At 39.8% G+C, this 13657-nt stretch overlaps 5 non-coding genes across 5 annotated transcripts; all 5 read right to left on the bottom strand.

The window, feature by feature from the left end:
* Window positions 1–11179: 11179 nt before the first annotated feature.
* On the bottom strand, window positions 11180–11251 carry trnaq-uug. Its single transcript has one exon. It is a non-coding gene; the product is annotated as a tRNA-Gln (tRNA).
* A 225-nt stretch (window positions 11252–11476) lies between these two features.
* On the bottom strand, window positions 11477–11548 carry trnal-uag. Its single transcript has one exon. It is a non-coding gene; the product is annotated as a tRNA-Gln (tRNA).
* Window positions 11549–11859: 311 nt separating this feature from the next.
* trnaq-uug lies at window positions 11860–11931 on the bottom strand. Its single transcript has one exon. It is a non-coding gene; the product is annotated as a tRNA-Gln (tRNA).
* A 1238-nt stretch (window positions 11932–13169) lies between these two features.
* On the bottom strand, window positions 13170–13241 carry trnaq-uug. The gene has a single exon. It is a non-coding gene; the product is annotated as a tRNA-Gln (tRNA).
* A 310-nt stretch (window positions 13242–13551) lies between these two features.
* Window positions 13552–13623, bottom strand: trnaq-uug. Its single transcript has one exon. It is a non-coding gene; the product is annotated as a tRNA-Gln (tRNA).
* Window positions 13624–13657: the final 34 nt, after the last annotated feature.

The raw sequence follows: 13657 nt of genomic DNA, 5'->3' as shown, positions 1-13657 counted from the left end.
CTTAGAGCGGAGTATCCTTTAACTGTAACGTGTAAATACAAAATTCAAAACAGAATATTTCTTTTTGATGGTCAATAACAGATCAGCAAAATATAAAACAAATTTTTACTTTCATGTTCTTGGTGGGCGGCTGTGTATGAGGGTAGAACAGTTCGATCCTACAATATGCCTCTATGTACTATTATTGGCAATACCTCTATCAATAAAATTGTCATCTCCGTCAGATATTTTGTTATTTACAAATATTAATAACATTGATACACCTCAAAATTTATATTAGCCATGGTCTTTTCTCATTAATGTTGTAAATATTGTTATTTTCGTTAATGTGCTCTGCTACACACGGCATCTGTTGCACTTCTGTCCGTCCTGGGGCAGGGATCCTTCACATGTGGCTTTTTTGGTAGTTTGTCCTTACTCTTGTTGAGGGTTAAGGACGGAGGATGTCACACCTTGTAAAGCCCTATGAGACAAATTATGATTTGTGAATATGGTCTACACAAATAACAAAACTTGATTGATTGATTGACTCCAGTCATTACACAAAGAAAGGACACAGGACTATCAGCCCACTTGATTTTGTCTGTGAATTTGAAAGCCATTCATTTAAAAACCTCTTTGCCGAAATGTTTTCTATTCCCGTCTGAAATGCTTTGTCTAAAATACATTCATCCAGAAACGTTCAAACGAAGTGTATCAAAGATGGTATTTCTCTTTTCAGTAAACTTTCATAAACCATCGACTGCAGATAGCTACCACCTCTGCTGGGGATTGCTCCGGAGCCTCTCGAGTGGTTGAAGAGAGACAGATGTTGCACAATCGGAACAGTATCATCTCTGTGCCAGGAGAGGAGACTTATCTTCTGAGAGTTGTGAGATCATTTGTCAGTGTATATGTTGAAAAGTGCTGAGCGTATATTGGAACCTTGATAGATAGAAGATGGTACTCAGACCAGTCTCAGCAGACTTGTTGTTTTCTTAGAGGTGAATATTTTATTTGCAGTGCTCTGCAGTACATGTGCTGCTCGGACAAAAGGACAAAAAGAAAACAACTCAGACAATCAAACAACAGGAGCATGCTTTTTGGCAGCACAGCTTCACCTCTGCTTTCATAGCAACAAAATCCAAGTACTTACAAAAGGTGTTCGGTTCAAATTGCTTCTGCCCGAACATTAACAAAGCAGGATCAACCTCCAAGGGCTACATACACAGAAATCAATTAACATTGTTCATTTCTAAAAGGCTCTCCAAAAAGTATAAACACTGTGTGTTGTTTATAGGTCACATCAAATATCTTAGACAAACAACAAGACTGAACTATTTGACAAGAGCACATACATAAAACTGTAGTTGTTGTAAGTAAAGTCTTGAATCAGTTTACGTACATAGCACCTTTCAAGAGCAGATATCCCAACGTGATTCATAACGAAAGACAGAAGGACACAAAATGCAGGCGTGAAAAAAAGGAGAGAACCATGGGTCAGACCACAAGACTGAGTTGCATCGTTCTGTCCGGCACCTGCTGAACTGCCTCCACAATCCTTAGCAAATCGCGTGACCTGTATATTTTGAAATCATTGGGCTGTGGATCAATAGGTCTCCTCTTTATTGGCATGCACTCTTCATCGTCTCTGCTCATCTCATCCTCACTGACCACCTTGTCAACCCATTCACCTTGACCACTCTGTGTCTGGGCAATCATTCCTTTAGCCGGCAGCAATTTGAAGTCAATTCAACCTCTCCTTCTCTTCTCTTTGCTGTTTGTGCCAGCCAGGTCAAAGAAATGCCTGACTGTAAAAATGGTACATTTTCTCATGCAGCTTGACATTGAGTAAAAGCTGGTCACGCAGTAGCACAAATTAACCCCCTCAATTTGTTTTTGTTCAGCCAACAACGGCAAATCTTGGCGCAGTTCCTCTGTACTTCTCTATTGCTGACCATCTCATGCAGCCTTCCCTGATCTCTATCCCATGGACACAGGAAGGCCTTAGAAGCCCGATATTGTCCTGCTGCTGCATCCGGAAAATCCATTTAGACGTTCTAGCTTGTTTTTGTAGCTTAGTGTCCTGATGGTCCCCGTTCACAGGAGGCCATTTTCTTTCAAACGGTCCAGTGCTATGGCAGAGGTGCGCTCCACTCGGAAGAGACTGTGCCGTCCAAGCAACTGCATTCCCTCTGACTCCCAGCTGTTGGTCAGTGAACATATTCTGGCCCTTGTAAACTTGAAAATCAAGGACCAGATAATTTGATCTGGCACAAATGCTTTAAGTCCTGTGGGAATTTGTTTCCCTTCCATTCATCACCCCTTAGCCCTACCACTTGGCCCTACCCCTTTGTTTGCACGTGGCTGTGAAGGGGTAGTGTTTTCCCATTTCTCTATGTGATGTAGGGGGTAGTGGCCATCCAGCCCTTCAAACACAACACCTTAAACTGTAGTGTATTCAGGACCCCCTTAAAAAAACGAAGGGGTAGATGGAAATATCCTGAATCATTTACAAACGGACGAAGCGAATCAAAATGACGAATAAAACTATCCAGCTCATGTTCTAACATTTTCAGTGTGGGGCAGACGTTTTTCTATGGACAGGACTAATGTTAAATTGAAATAACCGATAAACAATAAACACACTGACTGTGTATTGAGTTGAGTTGTGTATAGTCCCGTCGGTCCTGCAGTTGTCAGATGTGTCACTATTAGAATGTTGGTTGATAACGGTTGTTAATATAATATTGTTTGTTGATATTGTTTGTCACTGTAAAAACGTTGGTGTCCCAATTCCAGGGGGAAGATTTTGTCGCACTCTCCCTTGTGGCTCCGTTTGGAGGGGGACACACTCCCAGGGAGGGGCACTTCATATCTGGGGTTAGGGCCAAGGGAGAGGAATTGGGAATGGGCCCTATTATTCCTTCTAAATAAACTTGATGTGACATGACTTGACTTACTAAGAGCTGTCCACCTATGAACTGATCACCAGAGATGGGTGTTTATGTCAGGCTTCTCAAAGGCTGACGTGTCCTCCTCTAAGCTTTCACTTTCCTCTTCTACTGTCTGGCCTTCCTCCACCTCATCTTTTGACGCCTCTAAATCTGATTCCCCTGCCACAAAGGGTAAGAGGTATAGAGTAACATCTTTTCTAACTCACTCAGCACTCTGCCTCCTGGAGAATGGAAATTGGTTAAAAAGGGAGTTAGTCCTGCTGCACACTACACATGACATTGAATAAAAGTTGGGTTTTGAAAGCTAAAAAAAATTACCATACATTTCTTTAATCTTACTAAATTGAATGTAGCCCTCTCACTTTGAAGAAACAGTTTGATTCATAGCGACAAAAACATTATATCAGCCAAAAAAAAAAGATGATTGCATACTTCCAATGTTTCCATAACATATGGAAGCCAATGTGCTCTGTTGGCATCACTAGAAAGCACAGGATGCCTTTTTGACAGTACAGTGGGACTTACACAGAAATGGTACTGGACCTAAAGGTCTCAAACTCATGTTCCCTATGAGGACAAAAATGTATTGTAGGGTCAGTGTTGTATCAGAAATATCTGAGGTAAATGTATTGATTTCTATAGTAAAGAAAAGGAAGCGTGACCATAAAAACCTGTCTATTTACTTACAGAGTAATAGTGGCAGTTATTATAGAGTCAGTACTCTGCCATTTTCAAATTATTAACTATTCCTTTATTTGTATTGGCGCTGCCCACTTCTCCTCTTGTTTCTCCTCTTGTTTCCTCGTCCTGTTGGAAAGCCAGAAGGCCATTGTATGGATCTTTGGGTCGTGACTCTGCTGAAACTCCTCTGACTGATTGGAAATGAAAGTGTGCCGCTGTTGGCTGCTGTCAGCTGCACGCACACACACATTAACACACACACTCACATGTAAGTTCAGCCGCTTTTATTTCATTTATCCAACCTTGATCTTATTTGAATAAATCAGAAAATTCATGCTTAGCTTCCTTTCCACAAACTTCTGTAATTGCTTTTCATGCTTCTGTCTTGCTCTTATTCATTCACATACAACAGCATACAATGCAATTCCCCAAACTGTACTTAGAGTAGATGGTGCATTTAGCATGGCGCTTCCAATGAATAACTAATGAGATGAATTTTGGAATCAGCTTCAAAGAGAATTATCTCAAGAACAGAAGCAATGTGGAGTGTCATTGATAATAACTAATTTTTAAGAAATGATTAGACACTTTAACTATGCCTGTCAGAAAGTGAATGGCTTATCTTTCTTAGTTTCTGTCTGTAATGTTGCATCAATCATTTTTGGGTTTTTTTCATGTTAGAAATGTCATCCACACGCCTACTCGCAGTGAATCCTGTGGTGTTCTCACATGGGTTCCTTCGAAGTTTCTCCAGAGCCCATTTGGAGAATGTCAGGAGATCATTTGGATTTGAGTGCAGGTCTGAAAGCAGCTTTTTGTAGCATCTCAGTGTATGTGTGTTTTTGTGAAGTATTTCAAACCTGATTTTGCACGTACTCCTCATTCCACCAATTCCTTTTTTTCCCTTTTTTGCTGTCTCTCTTTTTGGCCCCCAGCATTTGTCCTTGCTGCCCGAGGAAGCTCCTGGCAGACATGCTGTACATGGAATTGGAACTGTCAATTAATGATTAAAATAATTTATATCTGTTTTGAACAGGTTCCAAATTCTACTCCTTTGGTCTATCCGCCAATATCTGGTAAACTGAAAAAAAAAATACAAATACAAATACTTTATTATTATATATTATTTATATCTCTTGCATTCACCTATTGCAGCTGCAGCATTATTATGGTCTATGTAGCCATTAAAAGATGATAAACTTTGGCCAAAAGCATGAACACCACCGCAGCCTGTTGACAAAAAGTTAGGTGCATGGATTCATGCTGCTAATTCTGACTCTGACACTCATCCACTCTCAGTCCTCAAGTGTCAGACAGGAGTGGTAAGGAATTATCCACTGGTGGTCTAGCATGTGCACGTTTGGCTAACCCGACTTTATGGGCATCCCGAGCTGCTTTAGATTAGATCGAGAGTTATGGATGGATTCATTCCTCAGGCTCACAACTCTGAGGAGGACACAGTGTCTCATCTCCTCTGCCCAGTCTGCGCGGTGTCCAGCTATGTTAAGCACATTGATCCATTCAGGAGCATATGCAACATGTGGTGTGTCATTACGCTCGACCCAGTGGCTGGGCTGCTTATTGAATTAGGAGTGTTTATGCAGCAGAAGCGGTACTGAAGAGACCCAGTGAGGCTTTGACTGCATCCTTAGTTGAGCCTTGAAAGGCTACACCTATACATAACTATGTACAATATGTAACTTATGTTATTAAATACATTTGGTGTTAAACATGTCACACAACATGATAATTGTACAGTATTTATGAGACTGTGAACTATAAGTTCAATGTGATCGTTGTTCAGTAGGACTCCTGAATGGACAAATGTGGCGTAGAAGAAATCAGGAGCTCAGATGATCCTGTGAGAATTTACATCAGTTCTGGATTGTGTCAGGAGAATAAAATGTTCTGTTTCTTTATATATTTATGTGGTCTGCCTAGGTTCATTTATGTAGCATCGCCTTAAATGTTGCTGACTCAATGAATTATAGCCATTTTATCCTTTCTTTTCATAAAGTATGGGCCAGTGTTTCCTATGCTGAAGGAGCTCATTTAGATTTTTCTATTCACATTGATGTGGATGCCATGGAGAACCAGCTGGAAGTTTCCAGGGTGATAAAGGCATCAAAAACAATGAGGTGGCAGCCATCTCAGCCTGAAACAAAGATTTCACCTCAAAGGTATCCATTAGCAGTGGTTAGACCATCAGGGGGTACTCTCTGAACAGCCCCCCTCTGGCAGTTTTATTGAGAAGTTTACTCAGTTTTTCAAGTTTTCCCCCACTGTAGATCAGAGGAGCTGCAGGGGCGGCACAGCATTCCCTCAGTATTCTTTCACCAGCCGTTTTAGGTTGTGGATTCATCATTCATTCATCTTGAAATTTGAACAAAAAGTAGCCTTTATTCAACTGCATTTCAAAATATCAAATAATGAATTCCTGTTTTCTGCACTGTTTTATTAAATAAATCTACCTTATAATTTTCATGAAGTCTATGTTGTCCCTGAGCGTATAACGTTATTTGAACGCTATTGTAGGAAGCTGCCTCACTAGTGCTTTGTGTTGAAAATTATAAAATGAGTACCCGATGTGAATAATAAATAAATATGATGTGATTTAGAAAAGGTTGTATGAAAAGGAGTTATATAAAATACTTGGTGTCATTGGAATAAAGCCAACTTCACAAATTAGATGTGATCCACTGAAAATCTGATATTTAGCACCTCAAATAATTGTTGAGCTTATTTATGAAACCAAAAATGCATTTGTTCTAATGTTTGGACCTCAGAATTCTCTGAAAGCTCTAAGTTCATGAGCTGCAACAAAAAAGTTAATTTTCTTATGGGTTCATATATTGTTTTAGTCACATATAGTTACATATCTGAGGAATATGTTCATAAAACAGATTCATGTTTTCCTTCTGACATCATGCATTTATATTTTCTACATTAGGCTACCCGCCTGCTAGCTTGCTAAATTGTGTTCTCATCTTGATACCAAGTGTTCTGTGTGAAGGCGTGTGTATCCTGTTAAAGATAAGGAAACACCATATCTTTTATATGGTCAGATTAACACCTAAATTTAACATTTGAAAAAATCTTCATCATTTTAAAGGTGATGCTGTGTTGAGTTTAATCTGTAAAGTCCTATAGCCTACCTGCTCCAAACTGTACTTTAAGACACCTGCAGACACCTACAACAAGCGTTTGTTATATATATTACATTTTACATGTTTTTTATACAAGTTTTAGACTAATTTTAAGTACTCAACTTATTACATTGATGGAAGTTTTCTAGAAGCTGGTGAAAGGAGAACTCAGGCAGCAGCTGATTTCTTATGCAGAAGATTTTAATGTAGACTTGATGCATCAAGGAGACCAGAAGGTGAAACAATATACAAACACTAACAGAGTAACATGAGCAATTGTCACCCACGAGTCTGAAGATGTCTCCCACAGCATCCCCATATATCTCCCTCTACTTGCGTCCCCCATTCCAACAGCACATCCATGAAAGGCATGAATGGCTGTCACTCCCTCTGTTACATGTAGGTGTTCGCCTCCTATTGGATCGTTAAGCCTAAAGCATGCATTCCTACATCACATTGTGTCCTTACGTCTTGCTACTGATATAATTTAGAAAAGAGTGAGAGATGGTGCCTCTCTGTCTGGGGCGTCTGAATTAGATATAAAAGTCCATGAGTGTAGACAATACAATGTACTGGTATTTGGCCCTTCATCTATAACCTGACCTTTGGTAGTGCTTGGAGAGAAAGGAGTATGTGTGGAATGAGACAGGCTCTATTCTCCTAATGGTGTAGTACAGATGTAATGTGTGAGGATGGTCAAAAATTCCTTCACAATTACAACAAGAATTCTAATTCCAGAAACATGCCGCTCTCTTCTCAACTGTAAACTATCACAGTATTGTCTGCCAGAGACAACAGATGTAAAAAGGTAAAATCATCATAATCACACGGCAGCCAAATTCTTCTAACGACAGAGTGGGAAGCTCACATGCTGGTATCAAAAGAAAAATGTAGTAGCCTACGACTGCAAATCATATAAACATAGGAGCATAAAGCAAATGATCTGAAGGTGAACGATGTAAGACAACAGACTGACAGAGACAAAGGGAAGCATGGAGACTTATATACACAGGGGAGGCAGGGATAATTGGACACAGGTAAAAGACATGAGGAACAGATGCAGACAATCACAGGGGCGGGAAACCGGACAAAGACAAGAAGTCAAGTTAGAAACTAACGAGGAGCAAAACTTCAAAAATAAAACCGGCAACACAGAACTCAGAAAGACAAAAATGAACACAAACCTAAACACAAGGAGACACAAGAAAAGTCCATAAACAAAGAGTCAATAATCAAAACCAAAATACTCTTCATCTAAGAGTTAAAGTCCAGAGAGTCATGACAAAATGATGTCTTTGTCCATTGACCCAAGTTGCCTATTGGTTAATGGCTGTTCATTTCACAACCTGTATACCTCAAGAGCAATTTGTGAATAACAAAACAGAGCAGGGATGTTCCCTAAAGGTTTTTAGTCATACTAATGGCACATAAATGCAAATTTTGTATGTTCTTATAACACTACTCAGCAAGTTAAAGTACAGTTAGAGCACATTAAGGCCCATTAGTCCCCTCAAATTCTATCAAGCTGCTCTGAATTACACACACACACACACACACACATAGATATCAGTCCTCTAAGGGACTGTTTTTTTTTTATCAAGATCTCTGCATTAAGAAATTCACAAAAATGATCTATCTAATATTCCAGAAATCTCTCTCTGTCTGTCTGCTTGTCTGGAGTTGCTCTGGCCTGCTTTCTTGAAGGTCTTCGTGTGTTCTCATTAGCTCTTCTCTTGCAGCAGTGTGGTACTGGACATGTCAGGTTTTCTGTGCAACAACTCAAATAAGTTTTATCCCTCCTTTCCTCAGCCCATCTCATCTCTTATTACTCTTCATTACATCCCCCCCCTGGGTCACAGTGGAGGGAGGCTGACTGACCGCAAACATTCTTGGCTCTGACATTCACTCTTTGTGCTCTACATCCCTCTGTTCATGAGGAGGTTTGCCTCATTGGCCAGGGAACTACATAAAATCTTTGTCCTTCATCCATGGGTTCGCTCCAATAACCAGCTGAATGCACTGTTTCCCCAGACACTGTGTGAATCTCTTACCAGCCTCGGCTGTCACTGAGTTTCATTAGAAAGCTTTTTGGTTGCCAAGCACGGAGTGGACAGCTGCTGTGCATCTCTGCTTGTGGATGTATTTGAATCTGCTGACTCCGGAGACTGTTCAAATTTAACATATTTCTTCCAAAAGGAACAAACACATTTATATTAAAAACACGGTGATCCTTGTGAGGAGGTGTTAGACAGTGTCAGTGGCAGCAAGCTGCTTGCTATGCATTGGGCGGAGTAGCACAAAGCCTCTGGGATCAGAGCTATTTAAGAAGTTTGTTGTAAACTTTTCAGATCAGCTTGAAAGAAATTCACTGACGCTCTTACATTGAAAAATGTGCACAGTTCAGCTGCTTGAAGACAATTTTATCTGATGCTGAGTCACTTTCTGTTCTTTTTTCTTTTTTCTCAGATTATTGCATCTTCTTGAGACATGAATTGCAGGTAAGATGATGCCACACAGATGTAAATGCAGACTTTGTCTCACTCTCTTCTGGGAGTGATGGGCGAACTGGGCTTGGTGGATATGTGGCGGTAACACCCCAGATGAAAGGATTGTACATTTCATCTCGCAGGAGCATGGCAGCTACTCAAGGCTGGATATGTTGTTGTTATCTGGAACAAATCAGAATTAGTGGGTGTAACATTGAGCCAATTATCAGACTATGTCCCGATCACCTTAAAGATACGTACAAGTAAACAGTTTAAATGTTGGAGATGTTTTTTTCTTATTTTTAAATCATCAAGCAATCCAACATGAAATGGATAAAAACTCAAGAGTTGATCTTATCTCGAACTTAAATGACTCTGTTTCCTTCTCTATTCCCTGGAAATGGGCCAAAGCGGTGATGAGTGAATAATATTACTGCTGTTTCTTCAGGATTTAAAAAACCAAAGTCCTGCTTAACAAGTCAAATTGAAAAGGAATTTAAGAGATTCAAATAGAACATCAACAATTGGAGATTATTGAGCTTATTAAAAGAAAAATACATATTGTATTATTTGTTAAATTACACTACCGAGGGAGCACTGTGATTTAATTTAAGAGCCATCTGCCTACATGGTTAACCAGATGTGTAAAACACAATCTAACAGTTACAAGATCAAATGGCCAAATAATAACCAGATGTTAAGTCATCCAAATGTAACTTATTACAGAAGGTTTTACAAAGAAGATGAATCACATAAACAAGTAAAGATTGGATGAAATCCTATAACCCAATCAACATCATATGTGTAGACCTTGACTTCAATTCGTGCAAATAGAATCTGTGAAAATGTCAATAATAATCTGAAGTCAGATCCAACAGGTTTTGATGATAGCCAACAGGGAGCTATGTCAGAAGAGCCCTAAACGTACAATCAATAGTGTGCAGGCCACAACCAAAAGTAACCAATATCCCTCTGCACCCAGACAATCATTTATAATCCATTATGCCGGGATGCAGTACAGACCTCAACACTGTCACATTTCAGGGTCGTGTTTCTTGGTTAAAGCCACGGGGAGAGTGTAGAAGGGACGATGACAGTCGCACAAGTATTGTACTGTAACACACTATATGCCAATCGTGTAGCCTTCATCGAGCTGCAGAGCAATGCTAAGCCTGCTACAAAAAAGTAGCCTCATTGTGTCTAAGTGATTGTGGTAACTTTCATGCCGTTTGCATTTTTCCGAGAGATGTTCCATGCCGAAACTCATCAAACAGGGGGAGCAATAAAATACACTTATTTAACCAACTCTATTTCTCATAACTTATAGACATTATACAGTCATTTTTGTCTAAGGATGTTAACCAGCCACAACTGCTGATAACCCTGAAGTAAATCCTGCTTTGTAACAGCCTCTGTAGATGTTTCTGAACCAATAATGGGAGTTTATACCATGACCTCCAGTAGGTGGTGAAAACCATCAGTCTGTGGGTATGAATGCTTTCACAGACTTGGACATTATCTTTTAAGAGTTTAATTGACAGGACACTATTTGGAATGAGCAAGTATTACAAGGTTCCACCAAGACTTGAATTCAGATCACTGGATTCAAAGTCTAGAGTGCTGACCATTACACCATGGAACCCACTCACAATAAAATATATGTGTCGATTAGATGTAAGTTATATAGAATAAATGATGCAGAGGATATAAAATACATTTAACACTAGCTCCACCAGATGAGAACCCGTATGACAGCCAGTCATCCTCCATAATATGATGCTGTTAGTGTTATATATGATTCAGCTGCCAAAGAGGGAGTTAATACCATAATCTTCGACAGGTGGTGGAACCCGGTGGTCTTTAGCTATGAAAGCTGCAAAAGTCTCATTGCTTTCAGAATTGGACAGTATAATTGACATTTGACTCACTCAGGTTCCACCGAGACTTGAACTCGGATCACTGGATTCAAAGTCCAGAGTGCTGACCATTACACCATGGAACCCACTACATGAACCAATATATGTGTTGAACAGATTTAGGTTATATAGAATAAATGATACTGAGGATAAAGAAAACTGATGACAAGAGATAAAGTAGTTGAAAAAGCAACAGTTATTTATTGTAACCCGAATGGGACTACATGCTTGGTTCCAGCTTTGGCAACACTCTCACTTATGTTAACCAAGACTTGAATTAATGCATTCTTTGAGAATGAGCAGATATTACAAGGTTCCACCAAGACTTGAACTTGGATCACTGGATTCAAAGTCCAGAGTGCTGACCATTACACCATGGAACCCAATCCCAATAAAATATATGTGTTGATTAGATGTAAGTTATATAGAATAAATGATGCAGAGGATATAAAATACATTTAACACTAGCTCCACCAGATGAGAACCCGTATGACAGCCAGTCATCCTCCATAATATGATGCTGTTAGTGTTATATATGATTCAGCTGCCAGAGAGGGAATTAATACCTTAGCTCCATAATCTTCAGCAGGTGGTGGAACCCGATGGTCTTTAGCTATGAAAGCTGCAAAAGTCTCTTTGCTTTCAGAGTTGGACAGTTTAATTGACAGGAGGTCAATAGTCATTTGACTCACACAGGTTCCACCGAGACTTGAACTCGGATCACTGGATTCAAAGTCCAGAGTGCTGACCATTACACCATGGAACCCACTACATCAGTGGTCGCCAACCCGTCTATCGTGATCTACCGGTCGATCTCGCAGTCTTCCCTGTCGATCCCCCAACTCTCTGGACTCACTGGCTGTCGTCGCGCCGCAGATCAGCTGTGTGTCGGTTGTCTGTTCTTCACACGCGCTGTGTGTCCGCTACTGGCGGTGGAGTTGCAGGTTTATCTCCTGCATTTCCTTCAAGAACAAGTTGGTTTATGTACTAAAGTAAATGTCAGGACTCTACGGTATGAAGACACGCATCTTTCGGTCTGTCGATAACAATCAAAGCCCCGTTGGAACAAATGAGTGGATTCAGAAGGTGAAACGCTGGAGTGCTTTTACTTTGAAACGGGTTCGGAAAGTGTTGTAAAAACATTTGTGTCATAGACAGATAAACATTGTGGTTCACAGCAGAATAAACAGAGAAAATTATCTTTCACCTGAGTTTTAATGTTTATCTGATGAATTTATGTCACAGACAAATGGTTGCAGCACTTTCTGTATGCCTTTTCAAAATAAAAGCACTCCAGCATTTCTGTTGATGGAATCCATTCCGTTGTTTAAAAAGTTATTGTGAAATATTTGCAGGAGCAGAAGATGCACGGCTTCATACTGTGTAGTACTGGTATTTATTTGAGTACAAGGGACTTCTTTCATACAGGGCAATAATCATTTTTGTGGCCATATTCAAATCAAAGCCTTTATGTAAAAACATTGTGCTACAGTAGCAGCTCCTCTGCAGAACATGGTGTGGAACTGACAACCTACATATTGTGCATTGTTAATATGAATTGATATTAATTTGAATATTGTGCATTAAATAGAAAAAGTTGCACAACTGCCCTTCTTTGTGTATATTTATTTCTTGTACATTCAGCCTTTAACAGAAATTGCAAAAATAATAAGTGTGACCTCCAAAGTGGGTTTTTGGAAGATATCAGGGTGATAGATCTCGGCTTACGTTTGGAATTAAAAAGTGATCTTGGGCTCGAAAAGGCTGGTGACCACTGCACTACATGACACACTATATGTGTTGCAGATTTTGGTTATATAGAATAAATGATATTGAGGATATGGAAAACTGATGAAAAAGATAAAGTAGTTGAAAAGCAACACTTATTGATTGTAACCCAAATGTAAATGGGACTACATGCTTAGTTCCATCTTTGGCAACACTCTCACTTATATTAACCAAGACTTGAAGTAATGCATTCATTGAGAATCAGCAGATATTACAAGGTTCCACCGAGACTTGAACTCAGATCACTGGATTCAAAGTCCAGAGTGCTGACCATTACACCATGGAACCCACTCCAATTAAATGTATGTGTTGATTAGATGTAAGTTATATAGAATAAATGATGCAGAGGATATAAAATACATTTAACACTAGCTCCACCAGATGAGAACCTGTATGACAGCCAGTCATCCTCCATAATATGATGCTATTAGTGTTACATATGATTCAGCTGCCAGAGAGGGAGTTAATACCATAGCTCCATAATCTTCAGCAGGTGGTGGAACCCGATGGTCTTTAGCTATGAAAGCTGCAAAAGTCTCTTTGCTTTCAGAGTTGGACAGTTTAATTGACAGGAGGTCAATAGTCATTTGACTCACACAGGTTCCACCGAGACTTGAACTCGGATCACTGGATTCAAAGTCCAGAGTGCTGACCATTACACCATGGAACCCACTACATCAGTGGTCGCCAACCCGTCTATCGTG

Source organism: Hippoglossus stenolepis, chromosome 22 (assembly GCF_022539355.2).
Source record: "Hippoglossus stenolepis isolate QCI-W04-F060 chromosome 22, HSTE1.2, whole genome shotgun sequence".
Taxonomy (NCBI): Eukaryota; Metazoa; Chordata; class Actinopteri; order Pleuronectiformes; family Pleuronectidae; genus Hippoglossus; species Hippoglossus stenolepis.
The sequence above is the reverse complement of the archived record's forward strand: the minus strand, read 5'-3'. Positions and strand labels throughout refer to the sequence as shown.